The sequence below is a fragment of the Miniopterus natalensis genome, chromosome 1, assembly GCF_054644295.1.
Source record: "Miniopterus natalensis isolate mMinNat1 chromosome 1, mMinNat1.hap1, whole genome shotgun sequence".
NCBI lineage: Eukaryota > Metazoa > Chordata > Mammalia > Chiroptera > Miniopteridae > Miniopterus > Miniopterus natalensis.
This window is the reverse complement of record NC_142081.1, coordinates 31,023,173-31,037,385: the sequence shown is the minus strand read 5'-3', so window position 1 is coordinate 31,037,385 and position 14,213 is coordinate 31,023,173. Positions and strand designations below refer to the sequence as shown.

Below are 14,213 nucleotides of genomic sequence, written 5' to 3'. Positions count from 1 at the left end.
ATGCAGCTATTACTAAAGTCTGAGTCTTCTGACTTTAAACCTCATGCTCTCCAACTTAAAAGTCTTGACGCAATGCAATCAACTTTTCAGCTTGTTCACAGTACGTCATTAACAGGAGCCTGGCTCAGCAGAGCTCAAGGTAAACTGCAGAGGTAGTCAAGATCAATGCTCACGGACTACACCCGAAGTATTCAGAATGTAAAGCAGAACCACCAGCATCGAGACCAAGGACAGGAGAGGTACTGATACCCCGGGGGGAGTCAGGACCCTGGACAGCTCAGTAGGCGCATTAGAAATCCGTTTTCTTCCAAGTTAGAACTGCAATCGCTGAAACCCCCGATTAGTGGTTGGCTTATACTTATGGGGGTTAGTTCCAGTTTGAAGGGCTCTGGCCTTATTCATATGTCCCCAACATGTCCTGGGAAAAAGTGCCATACCATTTTCCAAGAGTCTGTAGTCGTCATGAAGCGTCATGGCCTAATCTTCAAGCCTTACAAGTGTGTTAGGAAATCCCAGGTCCCTAGGTCTCTAGGGGGATGAGGCTGGCCTGAGGAGAAATTGTTTTTGTTCCCTCCTTTCTTGGAGCTCTTTATCCATAAATCTGCCTTTCCATCAAAGTTAGGGTCTAGGCAGGAACTCCACTGTAAATGGGGACCTGAAACAGTACTTGGTAGAAGCTTATGTCTACATGAGAGTGCCAAGAAGAGTCGAGGGGAATTCTTATGTGAAAGGACTGAGAGCCAGTTCATATTTATGATTCCACGTACACCATAATACAAGTTTGACCACTGGTGTCACAGAGCAGATAGGACCACACAAACTTTGTGGCTTGCATGTACTTATGAGCTGTCCTGAGCCACTGGTCATCTCTCCCAGTGTACCCCTATGTAAGACCATGATCAATCAGGATAAGACTATGATGACTGGGAAATAAACTAAGAGAAGGTTCCAAACAAAAGTCCTTAGCATGAAGATAGTCCAGGATACCTGCACATAGTCAATAAAGAGAAAGAAATACTTTGGATCTGTTTTGTTTCACTTGAAAAATAAGCAAAAAACCCCCAAACACATCAAACTTTGTCTCTTTGAAATGGGCACAGCATACTAGAACATCAGTCAAAGGGTTAGCTTTCTGTTTGAACAGCAAGAGGCCAACTATCCTACGGAGAGAGACAGTTGCTCTGCGGAACATCTAGATGATCCTCTGGAATACTGTTATTCAACAGAATCATGACTTCTTGTGCAGCTTAATTGATGTTAGAAAGATCTTCCTGCCAGGCGTTATTCCTACTCTAGCTTGTCACCAGTGTTGGAAATTCAACGTTTTGCCTTTATAAATTTAGCAGGTCAGTACTGTTGTAAATGGCAGCATCCCCAAATACATAACTCAGCATTCATAGACTGCTCATATCTCATAGTGGATTCTCAGCTTCACTAAGCCAAGCTTAGATTCTGATAAGGGGTCAAGCCTGGAGCCGGCACTCCACACCGCCCTGGGGGGGCAGTCGCAGGAAGGCAATCACAGGCCCTTGACCTCAGAGGGAGATGCTTAACTTCCCCAAGGCTGGTACATTTCAGCAAGCTATGAACAAGCTCAACAATCCTTGCAGATTGTAATATCATAACAGAAGTTATCTCTCAGATTGTGAAAATGTTGATTTTCTTCTTTAAACTTTTTCATCTTTTCTGAATTCTCTAAGGAAAAAAAAAGAATTTAAATGAAAAGTCAGCATCTTTTATTTATTTACTTATTTGCATCTTTTAGATACTAATAAGTGTTGCTTGTAAATTATACATGTAAGGTTATGTTAAGCATCTAGGATCAGTTAATGGCCAGGAAGCCAGAGGAAGATAAGGATTATGCATTGGACTGAATCAAGAAAAGCCCATGTATACCTTTTAATGAGCAATGCAGCTCTAATGCCTAACTTCAAGTTCTGCTACTTAGCAAAACAAAAACAACAAAAAAATGAACAGCAGTGCTGGGCAGACCAGCTGCGCCCCCTGCCAGGAGCGCCATGGTGAAAGACCCATAAAGAGCATTGACTAAGAGTTATTTTGGTCCTGTAAAAATAAACTTTTCCTATATGTTGCGTTAAACAGGGTATCACTGAGTTCTTAGATGTCTTTTTTTCTCACTGATTTATATGCACATTTTATATGTGACTAGCATATAGTAGATACTTAATATATTACGACTAAATAAATAAATGAAGTGTGAGGAGTCTCACTACAAGACACACTGAGGATCCTTTAAGCAAAGTCACCTCCTCCAAGGGACGATGCTCTTCCATACCAGCCCTGATATCAACCCAGGGTCTCCACCAGACAACCCCAGATCCTGTGATATCCTGGGTCCTGGCTTTCACCCATACTTTCCTTCTGGGGATGGAGTGGCTTAGACTTCAGCATTCAATCCCTGCTTGTCCTGATTTCCCCCTCAGATGTGGCTTCACTTCTGGTGACTTGGCTTTCAGTAGTTTCACTTCAGCCTCTCTTCACCTTGCAAGTCTCCACACACTTCCCAGATAAACCTGAGTCACTAGCTCTCCGCTCCTTGGCTTCTTGCTCTCTACAGCTGTCACCCATGGGATAGAGACTTTTGTGCAGCTGTGGCACCTGCAGGCTCTGAAGTCAACCTCTTGGGTTCTGTCAGTCCCTGCCTACTCTGCCCATTAACCCCAAATATGCTTAGAAGGGTACCACTTGGGAATACCAAGGCCATGTGGAAGGTCATAACATTCCTAAATATTGCAAAGCACAGAGGCCTTGAAATTTGGACTTCCTCATAAACCACCTCTTCAGGAGGGTTAGCGATTCAAATCTCCAGTGATGATAGTCTCCTGCTCATCTGCCATGGGGAATCCACAGCTTAACTGGGGTGAATTTTGAAGGCTGGGTGTGGAAACTTCAGTGTCAATAGAAGAGCCATAGCTTGGGTTTGGCCTAGCTTGCTCATTTCATTTAGCTCAGTCAGTTTAGAGTGGATTAAAGCCACTCTAGCAATGAGTTTCAGGGAGTTCTGAATAGTCAGTCCATTTGGGCCCCTAAGTGGAATGGCTGTGATTCTCTCCAGATTACTGTGCTTACTGATTGGAGCTGACTCAATGCCCCTTAAATACTAGCTCAAGAATCTGCATAATTATTCTCAAACTTGGTGGCTTCGTTGGGGACCATTTAAACTAATGTACTTAGGCTAATCTGACTCCAGCTTTTTCTTCCTCTTTGCATTTGGGCAAGGAAACCACTATGCCATTTATAAGCTCCAAGCTGAGAGAGGGAATGGAAAAAGTCAGCTCTTGTGTAATGAGGCCCCTACCAAGGGATGAGTCTCATCACGGAGCAACCCCAGCACCTGCATCTATCACCCTACAGTTCCCCAGCAAGTTTGACCAACCTAAGAAGTTTTCGGAACTATAAACTTGGGCTGATAACTATGGTCCACATCTATTTCTGCCTAATATTGTTCCCAATGTTACCATAATAAAAATATTCCATAAAGCTTCATGCTCATTGCATTTTATGTGACATACCCAGGAGCCAAACATTGCAGCAGCCCTCATTGCCCAACAGGAAGTAAAACCATAGGTGGCCAACCTTGAGAATTAGCTACTCATGATAACTAGTCTGTATCACTAAAAGACTGTAATCCTGAGTGTATTATATGCCACTTCTTATACATTTGAGAATTTGTGGTCTGGCTCAAAGCTGGCATTTTGCTCCCCTAGCAAGTCCTGTGGTTTTCCTGGACTCTGTCCAGAAACCAACAGCCAACCAAAGCATTCCTGAGAGAGAAGCTGAAAGTATCGAAACTTCCAGTACACTTGTAGTACCACTGAAGCTACCATCCTGGTTCTAGGAGCCCCACTTCTCATGGGGTATGTTCACCTCTCAGAATACAGTGATGCAGGTACTCTGAGACTTTCTCCCAACCAGTCTGTGGCAGTGCCCCCACTGAGGTACACTATTTTGGGTACTTGTTGAATTGGGGTGCAATCAGATTCTGGATGACTCACACAACTCCAGGGACCTGAACCATTCGCTCATCAAATCCTCAATTGTGGCTAGCAATACTATCTGCTGAGCTGAATCGATCCAAATGTGAGACTGTAAAGGTCAAGTCTCTGGAATTATCTCCCCTCAAGACATTCAGTGATGTGCATGATTGGGGCAGGCCACCGAGTTCCAACAGTCTCTAATACTTTTGGGGTTTGTGGAATATTATCATATAGAACGATAAAAAATATATATATTATTCCTTCCATTTTTCTCTATCCTGCCATCCAAGCTTACCAAATGCTTAAGGAAAACAAGTCAAGCACCATAAAAAACCCAAAAGGCATTTGAAAATCACAGAGATGATCCATCCTGCATCTATTCTAGTACACTCATACTATTAGGGTCTTTCCTCCCCCAAGCATATGTTCAGAACACCCCATAGAGGAATATTTTCTCAAAGTATGGGCTAGCGACCAACTACATCAGAATCACTTGACATTCTAGCTTAACAAGCTTGTTCCTGGGCCCTACCCCAGATCTACTGAGTCAGATCCACTGGAAATAGGCCAGTAATTTTAAAAAGCACCTTAAGTTATTCTTACATCCACTAAAATCTGGCAATTATAATGGTAGCAACATCCTTTCTAACTCAGCCCTGTTTCAGCATTTTTACAAACTTATTCCACAAGTTTACCATTCTCCATCCCTTGCCCCTTCCAACCACCCAAAGTTATATGATATAGGAGAGGAAGTTTTTGACCACCACTAAAGCAACATAAAGCCTGAAAGCATTGTTAGGAGGAGGGCCATGTTTTCAATAATGACAAAAACAGGCTATTGCAATTAAGAATAGCACCAAATTGTCCAAAGATTAAGCCAAAGCTCAATTCATTAGCTTTAAGTCCCTCCTGGTGCTAGGGTCAGAGTAGGCTAGGCCAAGTAGAGACCAAAAAGAGCAGGTAGCCATAGGCAAGGTAGTCAGGTAGGTCAGAGAGAAGTGTAGCTAAGAACCTAGAAAGACTGGTGGAACTGGGAGTATTTAATACTAGGGGGTAGCTGGGTAGATATTTATAGCAAGGTGTAGTGCTAGAAGAGCTAAAACGGGGGATTAGGAGATTCTGAGGACAGTTAGGGCTGAAAGAGAGTGTTGACGACACCCAGCAGAAGAATTCAAGGAACAAGCTAATCTAATAAAGGCCTTGTTCAGACACACCAAGACAATGTACAAAGACAGGTGCAAAGATAAATTCATAACTCAAGGTTTATAAGACACATTAGATTTGTACCTGTGGTTGGAGTGGGGGTGGAACTGGAGAAAAAATTGGAGATAAAAATAAAACAAGGGCCTTATATGAACAAATGATTATAATACTGAGGAATACAATCAACTTTCTGAGCCTGTGATATAAATAAAAGTTCCCCCCAAGAAAGGAGGGAAAGAGGAAAGAATTCTCCACACAACTGGTCAGCTTTCTAGTGAATTAAGACTATCATCTCTGCTTAAATTCAGGCCCTGGCTGGGTAGCTCAGATGGTTAGAACGTCGTCCTGACACGCCAAAGGTACCAGTTCCATCTCTAGTCCGGACACATACAAGAATCAACCAAAGAATGCATAAATAAGTGGAACAACAAATTGACGTTTCTTTCTCTCTCTTAAAAAATTAATTTTTTAAAAGTTCACTGTTCCTCAATTTGCTACCTTAAAGCTAAATGCAAATATAAATGAGATGGTAAAATGAGTAGGTTTTATTGTCTAAGAGAGTCAAGTGCCTCATTACAATTCCATTCTGGCTGTCTCTTAAGAAAAGCTATTAATTATATATCAGCAAATCATGGACAAAGATTATTTAACTTTCTTAGACCGATTAGAAATAGCATTCTATTAGTCTAATTAAAACTACTTGAGAACAACTCCCAACTTTTAATCGAATGATATATATTCACTGCCAGACATCAATAATAAGAGAGCCTCTGCTGATGACTGTAGAAGTGCCACATAATTATCTCTTCCACTGTCAAAGTAAACCCTAACTTGTGCTGCATTCATTTTTTTGTGATATATAAAATTCAAATGGGTGCCATTGAATTTTCACAGATAATCTAATAAAATCATTAACTGGAAAGTATTCATTTGCATAAAGATCAAATCTTAATAAGAACATAAAAATTAAATTAGCATCTGAAATCTCCAGACTTTTATGGTTCTCTGGAATTAAACTTGAAGGCATTACAAAGCCAAATTGTAATTTGAATGTCCCGAGTTCTCTACCAATAAGCATAGGGCCTTTTGGGAAATAAATTTAACAATCAATTAAAAAGGTTTTAATTAACAAGCTATTATGCAGCTCAAGATTTTCTTATTTAGGTCTGTAAAGTCACTGCTATTTTGTTTAAATGACTATTCTTTAAGTCTGGCAGTGACCAGTAAGTTTGTTATAATCAATGGTAATATATCTGCCCAATCGCTTCCAGATTCAAGATATCTTTACCCATAAATAAAGAGATTACATTTATATGCTTGTCCTTTGTCTAGGAGTGTGCACAAAGAGATGAATGAAATGAAGTCTTATTTCACTTACAATGTTTATTTAGTTTGCTTGACTTTTAGTGGTTTCAATTTCCATTGTTTCCTTAATAGACACATAAAACCGTATCATAAACTTTAAAGTGAGAAAAGGGGATTAACGAGGCTGATCACTGGTTTTGTATTCCGCCTATGGCTTTTAACAGTAATCACCTTTTGCTCCAAATACCATCTGGAATGTTAACAACATATTTCCTTTAAAATTACTCAGGACAAAGGCTTTAGTTTGGCAAGTCACCAGTGGCTATTAGTCTACAGCTACGCAGGAACTCTTGACTCAATTTGTTGGCTGGCCAAATCCTTGAGCTTAACCAAGAAATACATTCTTAAAGTTACCTGTTTATATAATATAAAGAAAACTGTGTGTTAGCTCTCTCCCAGTCTTGTACTGGTTGGGAAAGTCACAGCAGGTTTATAATACTATACTATGATAATCACTATACTTTTACCCAAAAGAGCTGCATCCCCCCAAAAAGAGAAGCTTGATGCAGATATTTCATCTGATTTCTGATCCAACTTCTTAATCTAAAAGATTACATCTCTAAACTATTATCTAGTCTTTATACACTAAGATAAAAATTTGTCCAGACAGGTTATCTTGTCCAACTAGACTTTCAGGAAAGATAATATTAAAAAGTACAAATATGAATCAGATTTCTTTGGTATTTGTTTTAAATCCATAAACAAAACACAAGCATTTTAATTAATTTTAATTAATCAATAATAAGAAAACAAAGTTCTGTGAAATAAAAAATGTAGAGGAAAAATTTACCTTTTTCTATATGTTTATTTATGCTTACAGCAGGCAATATTAAGTCAGTATCCTTATTCAATAAGGCATGACAGCTATGTTGAATTATTGTTAGTTGTTAGATTAATGGAAATATTTTTAAAATCTGCGCTCCTATAGTTTTCTTGAGAAAACAGTTTAAAACTAGTCTGTTGAATGAGGTGGCCATCTGGTGACGGAAACGAGCACTACAGACACTGTTTTTGAATAAACGTCATATTCTACACAAACCAACTGAAACACAAAAAAACATAGTAGGGCTGTCCAACGGAAGCATAATGTAAGTCACACAGGTAATTTAAAATTTTCTAATCACCTATTTTTAAAAGTAAAGGGAAACAGGAATTTTAATAATACATTTTTATTTAACCCAATATATCAAAATCATCATTTCAACATGTAATCAATACAAAAAATTGTCTATTTTTTCATATTAACTCTTCAAAATACGATGTGTATTTCACAGCGCATCTCAACTCGGACTAGCACATTCCAGGCCTTGAAGAGCCACACGTGGCTGTGGCTGTGGCCGTGGCAGTGGCAGTGGCCGTGGCTGCGACGCCGCTGGACGGCGCATGTCCGGAGAACGAAACGGGAGCTGCCCTTTGATTTGCCTTTTACGAAGTTCATTCATTTCTCAGCCCTGCTGCCCGCGCTTTTCATAGTCCCTCCCTCTCCCTCTTTACATTTAACTTCATTTTGTAAATATGTTCTGCCTCCTGAACACTTTAGTTATTAAACCGCCCTCCCACGCCCGTGGGAGAGCAGGAAGACCCCGTCCTTGGGCCCGGTTCCTCGCCGCGGGGGCCGGCGGGCGTCTGTCCGCGCGCCGTCCTCCGTCAGCCGGCCCGCGCTCGGCCGCGCGGGCTGCGCGCAGCTCCCTTCCTGGAAGGTGGGGGTCGCGGGCGGCCGCAGAAAGGAGGCCGCGCCGCAGAGGGATCCCAGCCCGCCGCGGTGGCCGGCCTCCTTGTGACATCACAGCGCCACGTTTGGGGGATTCCAGCGCTGCGAGGTCCGGGTTTCCAGGACCCGAGGGTCAGAGACTTTCAATGAGGGCCAGGACCGAGGAGGCGACGGCTAGGTCCCCGCCAGGATGCCCACAGCTCGTCGCTTCCGGTCCCGTCCTCTGAGCCGGCGAAAGCAGGGGAAAAGTTGCGCGCCAGCCGGCCCGGAAAGACCCTCGGGCCGCCCGCACCCGGCGGGTTCCCGAGGAGCACCGTCGGGGTCTTCCGGGAGGGCCCCCGCCCGTGCTGATTGGTTGGAGGCTGCTGCCGCCTGGTCCTAACCGGTCCGCCACTGCTTTCCCCGCCCCTTTCTTCCCGCTCCCCACCCCAAGGGGCCCGAGGCCGGAGCGGGTTTCCTAGGCGACCGCTTGGGTAGAGCGTACACATCGCCACGAGCTAGGGGCCGGCGAGGTGGCGGAGCCCGCCGCTGCAAGGCGAGGACTAGGAGTTCGGAGACGCCCACCTGTCTCGATTGCCTCGGAATCCGTCTTCTCTCTGGGATACGGTGAGTGTCCGTCACCTGGTGGCCTTTGGGCGTCCATTACCTGTAGCCTGGCCTGGGAGCCTTTGCTCGCCTCTGTCCGTCTCCGGCCACACCAGGAGAAAGACAGGCGAGAAGCAAAGTTGAAGTCAGAGGGCCCGGGAATGGTGCAGTGGAGACAACAATGAGGCGGTGACGTGGCTTTATCTGAGGCCGTGAGTACCCCGAGACGGCAAGGGAGGGTGGCCCCCAGCCACTTGCACAGCCTTTCCTGTGCCGGTACCTGGGCAGAAACAAGCCCTCCTAGGCCAGACTTTATCCTGCTCACCTCCAGCCGTAGGGGTGCTTGACCCATCAGTGATAGTGGATGGATTCTGACCACTTTATACTCAAGAGAGAAAACAATTTGATTATACAGGGCTTCTAGTTTGTGGAAAAGAAATTTGATTATCTCAGACTGACACCCTACCCAGCTTTCATGGCAGACAGAAACATGGTCCTTTATACTCTAATTATAATTATACTCTGATCGGTTATGTACAGCAGGTATTTAGCTTATACCATAAAGGACCCTGTGGTATGACAATTCAAACCAACAAACTTTCATCAAATGCCATGTGTGTACCAGGCACTGTGATAAGTTCATGGTCCCTGCCTTCAGTGAACATGTAACGCTATAGGGAGGAAAGACCTGCAAGCATCACAATACAGTGGGACAGGTTCCATTTGCAGGGCATATATGCAGGCCTTAAATGGAGTCTTAAGGAGGAGAATGATTCTAATGCCACCAGAGAGAAAGTCTTCACATAGAAAATTCTTGATTTAAATCTTTAAGGATGTATGGAATATGCCATAAAGTCAAGGGAAAAAGACATTTTAAGTAAGGGAAACAGCATATCCCAAAGTATAAAAATATCCCAGCCTGTTTAGAGAAATACAGTTGTGGCAAAGCCCGAGGTATTCTGGGGAGTTTGCGGTTGCTGAGCTTGAGAGGTAGGCAAGAGTTAGAGCACAGAGACCATGGATACCTTCCAAGGGGACGAGTGTGAGCAGATTTACCTTTCAGGAGGCCGGCTGTCACAGTATTGCAGAGGATGGATTGGACAGAAGTGGGACTATGGGGAGGGCATCCAGTTAAGGTGAAATGATGAGGGCCTGAACCAAGAAAGAGGCAATTGGAATGGAGAGGAGGAAAAAAGTGATAGACACTTAAGAGGTATATGCAGAAGGATTGTGATGAGTGAGTGAACTTGGGAAAGGAAAGTCCCAGGTTCCTGACTAGGATGATTAGAAGGATGATGTCATTTACCAAGAGAAGGCATACATTAGGAGTGGCAGGCTGGCTGGAAAATATATTCAGTTTTGAGCATACTAAGTTTGAGATGCCTGTGACACATTCAGTCGGAGCTTTCCATGTGGGTAGTAGGATTTGTTGCACAGAGAAGAGGAAGATACAGATTTGTAATTTTTCACCAAGAAGGAGACAGTTGCTCAGAAAAGAGCTTTGAAATAACAGGTAGAAAGAAGCTAAGGAGAAAAAGGCAAGCCAAAGAGGAAAACTTAAAAAAGAGAGTCATCAGCATTGTCAAATGCCATTTCAGACTCAAGTTGAGAGCTGAAACATGCCTACTGTCTTCGGCAATTAGATTATTGTTGATCTTGGTAAAAGAAACTGTAAAGGCCTGAGGTGTCTCAATCAGATTGCAGTGAGCTGAGAACTGAATGGAGGTAATGAAGTATTGCTAATGACTAGTTTTTCTGTAAAGGTATCTAACTAAAACCAGCTATTCATAGAATACAGGCAGGAGGATTTTTTTTAAAGTTAGGAACCACCTGACATTCATATATAGAGACCCTAGAGAAGAAAAGATGAGAACATATGAGAAGGAGGAAAGATTGACAGCAATATTCTGATAGAGACTTAAGAGGGTGGGATCAATACACAGGAAGAGAGATTCATTGTGGACAAGAGAAAAAAATACTCTTACTAAGAAGTCAGGAAGAGAAAGCATACATTTTTAGGAGGAGAGGGAATTTAAGGAATGTGAATTATGATAGCATCACTGTTCTCTGTGAAGACGGGGACAAGAGTATCTGCTGCGAGAGAGAACTTGAGAAGACTAGTAGAAATTTAGAATAGTCCCTATGTCATGAGTCCTAGGTCTGTAACTCTAGTCCTACTCTCCCTAGAAAATGAAGTTGAAGAGGAACATATAAAATGTTTATTGCTGAAGGTCCAGCTGAAGTTAGAGACGTGCATTTGTAGTGACTTCAACTCCATGCTGGTTATGTGAAATCTTCCAGCAGTGTTCCAGAGCAGAGGAGAGAGCTGACTGGATCAATCAAAGATTTGAGATTTGAAGGGTGAAAGCTGTAGAAGCTCGGGTGGTTCCAGGTTCCCTGGAGGGACTAGAGAGGCCTGTGGTCTCTTAGATGGGCAGGCCTAAAAAGAGGTTTCCCAAAGTGCAGGAGAGAGAATACAAGCTGGTCAACATGTCTTGATGGAATCAGAAGCTTTAGTTGGATGCGTTGAGTCCACTTGTGACTAGAAAAAGCACACAAGGCTTATAAGTACCAGGAAGGTCCAGGGTTCTCATAATTTAGATTTAATTATGCAAATTATAGAATTTAGAGTTTTAAAATTAAATTGTTTTGCTAATTAACTATGAATTACAATAAGATTTTTTCCTAAGTGAGGGCATTGATGAAAGGAAAACAGGTGAATGCAAGGTTAGGTTAGTACCCCAAATATGCATATTTCTCTATCAAGAAAAGGTAGTCTTCTTAAATAAGTGGAGAGCTCTATACCTTGTTCTCAAGAAAGACTCAATACTGTAAAGATGGAAGTTCTTCCTAAATTAATCTTTACAATGGAGTCTCAAAACCCCATGTGAATTTTTAAAGACCAAATACAAAATAATCATAAATCTTATTTGGAAAAATAATATTAAAGAATAGCCAAGAAATTTCCAAACAGAATACAATGTGGGAATCCGCAATATAAATCACAGTAATAAAACAGGGTAATACTATAGAAATAGAGCTGAGAGAGAGAACAGATCGGAAAGTCCGACATTAGACTCAAGTCCATGTGATAATTTAGTGAATAACCAAGGGAACAGTTAATTTCTTTTGAAATAGATATCTTGGACATAGACTAGATAACTTGGATCACCATTTGGATGGTGGGGTACAGAGGGCAGGCTTTGTCCCTTGTGTGGTGGTGGAAAGGCAGGCTTTCCTTTGGTGTTCACAGATATTAAACCAGAACGTAGGGGCCTCTCTTCTGATGAGAAGAGATGCTACAAGCCCTCCCTTACTTGGTGTGCCATCCAGATAAGCCCAGGGAGGGAAGATGATGGCCTGCATCTGTCTATTGGCCTCTGATGGAATATCTGAATTCTTTCAGGTTGCTCCTTGCTTAGCGCTCCCTTGCCTGGCCACTCCTGCCGCCTATGCTGTAATAAGTTGTTCAAGAATAGGGTATGAGACAATTGCCAGTGGGAAGCAGGGAAGGAATGACCAGTGTTACCTTCACTACAGACCCATCATCTAACTACTCATGGTCCCGACTACCACCACCCTGCTCCAACACCATCCTCTCTCACTTATATTATTACAACTATCCCTTAAGTGGTCTCCTTGCTTCTGCCCTTGACCCTACAAGTCTATTTTCAAGAGTAGCTAGAGTGATCTTTTTTCAAAACTTAAGGCAGCTCTTCCACTTAAAATCCTTACAAGGATTTTCATCTTACTCATAATAAAATCCAAAATCCTCGCAAGGGCCTCACAAGACAGCACCTGACCTGGCCCTGCAAAACTCTCTGATCTCACCTCCTACCAGTCTCCAATTCCCTGGATGTGCTCCAGCTACATCACTTTCCTTGCTATTTGGCAAACACGGCAACTATATTCTCACTCCATTTTTTTTTTGCATTTGCTCTTCCCTCTGCCTGATGCATTTCCCCAGGTTTTCTCATAGCTCACTCTCTCATTCCTTCAACTCTTTGCCCAGATACTAACTTACCAGAGAAGTCTTCTCTTTCCTCCCACCCCATCATTCTCCGACTGGTAGATATTTGCCCTCTGTACATCAATGAATGAATGAGTGAAGAAATGAGTAGAATCCAGTGTATTAGGATATTTTCTTTGTGGTGCTAGCTAGATTCCCTCCCTCCTTGGCTCAGCATGGTGGAACTATGTCCCCAGTTTACAAAGCCTGAGTACTAAGATAGACTGTGTGCAGTACTCTGATGAAGATCTCAAAATCCTTTGATTTGGTCCCTTTGGGTGGCCACAGCCACTCTCTTCCCAATCACCGCTGCTCTGAGTTTGGGGAATTTTTTTAGGATAGTTTTGTAAAGCTTCTTTCTCTGGCTTTTCTCTCAATCTGATGCCATTATCTTTGTCTTCATTCAAAAGACCTTTCTCAACATTTTTGGCAATCAGTGCTCTTTTCCTAGCACTACTACACATTTCTTTCTTATTTTCATATTCCCCTATTATTCTAGTGGGATTTGGGGAGAGAAGTTAGGTGACTACATGGAATCTAGCCACCATTTTTTTGCCTTAAAATTTTAATTTATGTATATACCTGTAGCTTCTACCATTGCCCTCCTTGTTTACTCCATTCCAGCCACTGTGGCCTCCTCACTGTTTCTTGACCATACCTCACACACACTCACCTTAGGGTGTTTGCACTTACTGGGATGTTCTTCCCCTATGTATCTTTATGGTTCACTTCCTACATTACTTTGCATAGATGAATAAAAGTGAGCATATAAATGCTTTTTAAATAAACATTTAAGTAAATTTCACTTAAGTATAACATATGTCTTAGGAATCTAATTTTTATTTTCTCAAAGTGAACACATATCCCTTTAACCAGTACCCAGATCAAGAACTATATCTTCATCAGCACTTCAGAGCCCCTCTTCGCCACCTCGTAGTCACTCACCCTGAAAGGTAACTACCCTCCTGACTTCTGATACCAGAGATTAGTTGTTTTCAAATTTTACATGAATGGAGTCACGCAGTATATACTCATTGTGTGGCTTCCTTTGCTCAACATTGTGTTTGTGAGAATGATCTGTGTTAGAAAAAACAATAGTTTCTTTCTCATTCCACTTGTAGGTATTAACCAGTAGAAATATGTATGACAAAAACGTTCAGAGAGCACTATTTAGCTTCAACTGGAAACAGTCCAAATGTCTACCAACAGTAGAATGAATAAATAAATGGATACACACACACACACACACACACACACATATATATGATGTCCCCAAAAAATGTATACACACTTTAACAGCTGATAGCTCAATTGATGTTTCTCTCTTTTCAGATTTAACCCA

General features: G+C 42.2%; 1 protein-coding gene across 1 annotated transcript in view; it reads left to right on the top strand.

The window, feature by feature from the left end:
- Window positions 1-8,763: 8,763 nt before the first annotated feature.
- LRRC9 (leucine rich repeat containing 9) overlaps window positions 8,764-14,213 on the top strand; it is an 89,237-nt gene continuing 83,787 nt past the window's right edge. Inside the window, exon 1 of the mRNA XM_087820109.1 lies at window positions 8,764-8,883. The gene's annotated coding sequence lies outside the window, so the exon portion shown is untranslated. The remainder of the gene's footprint in view (window positions 8,884-14,213) is intronic.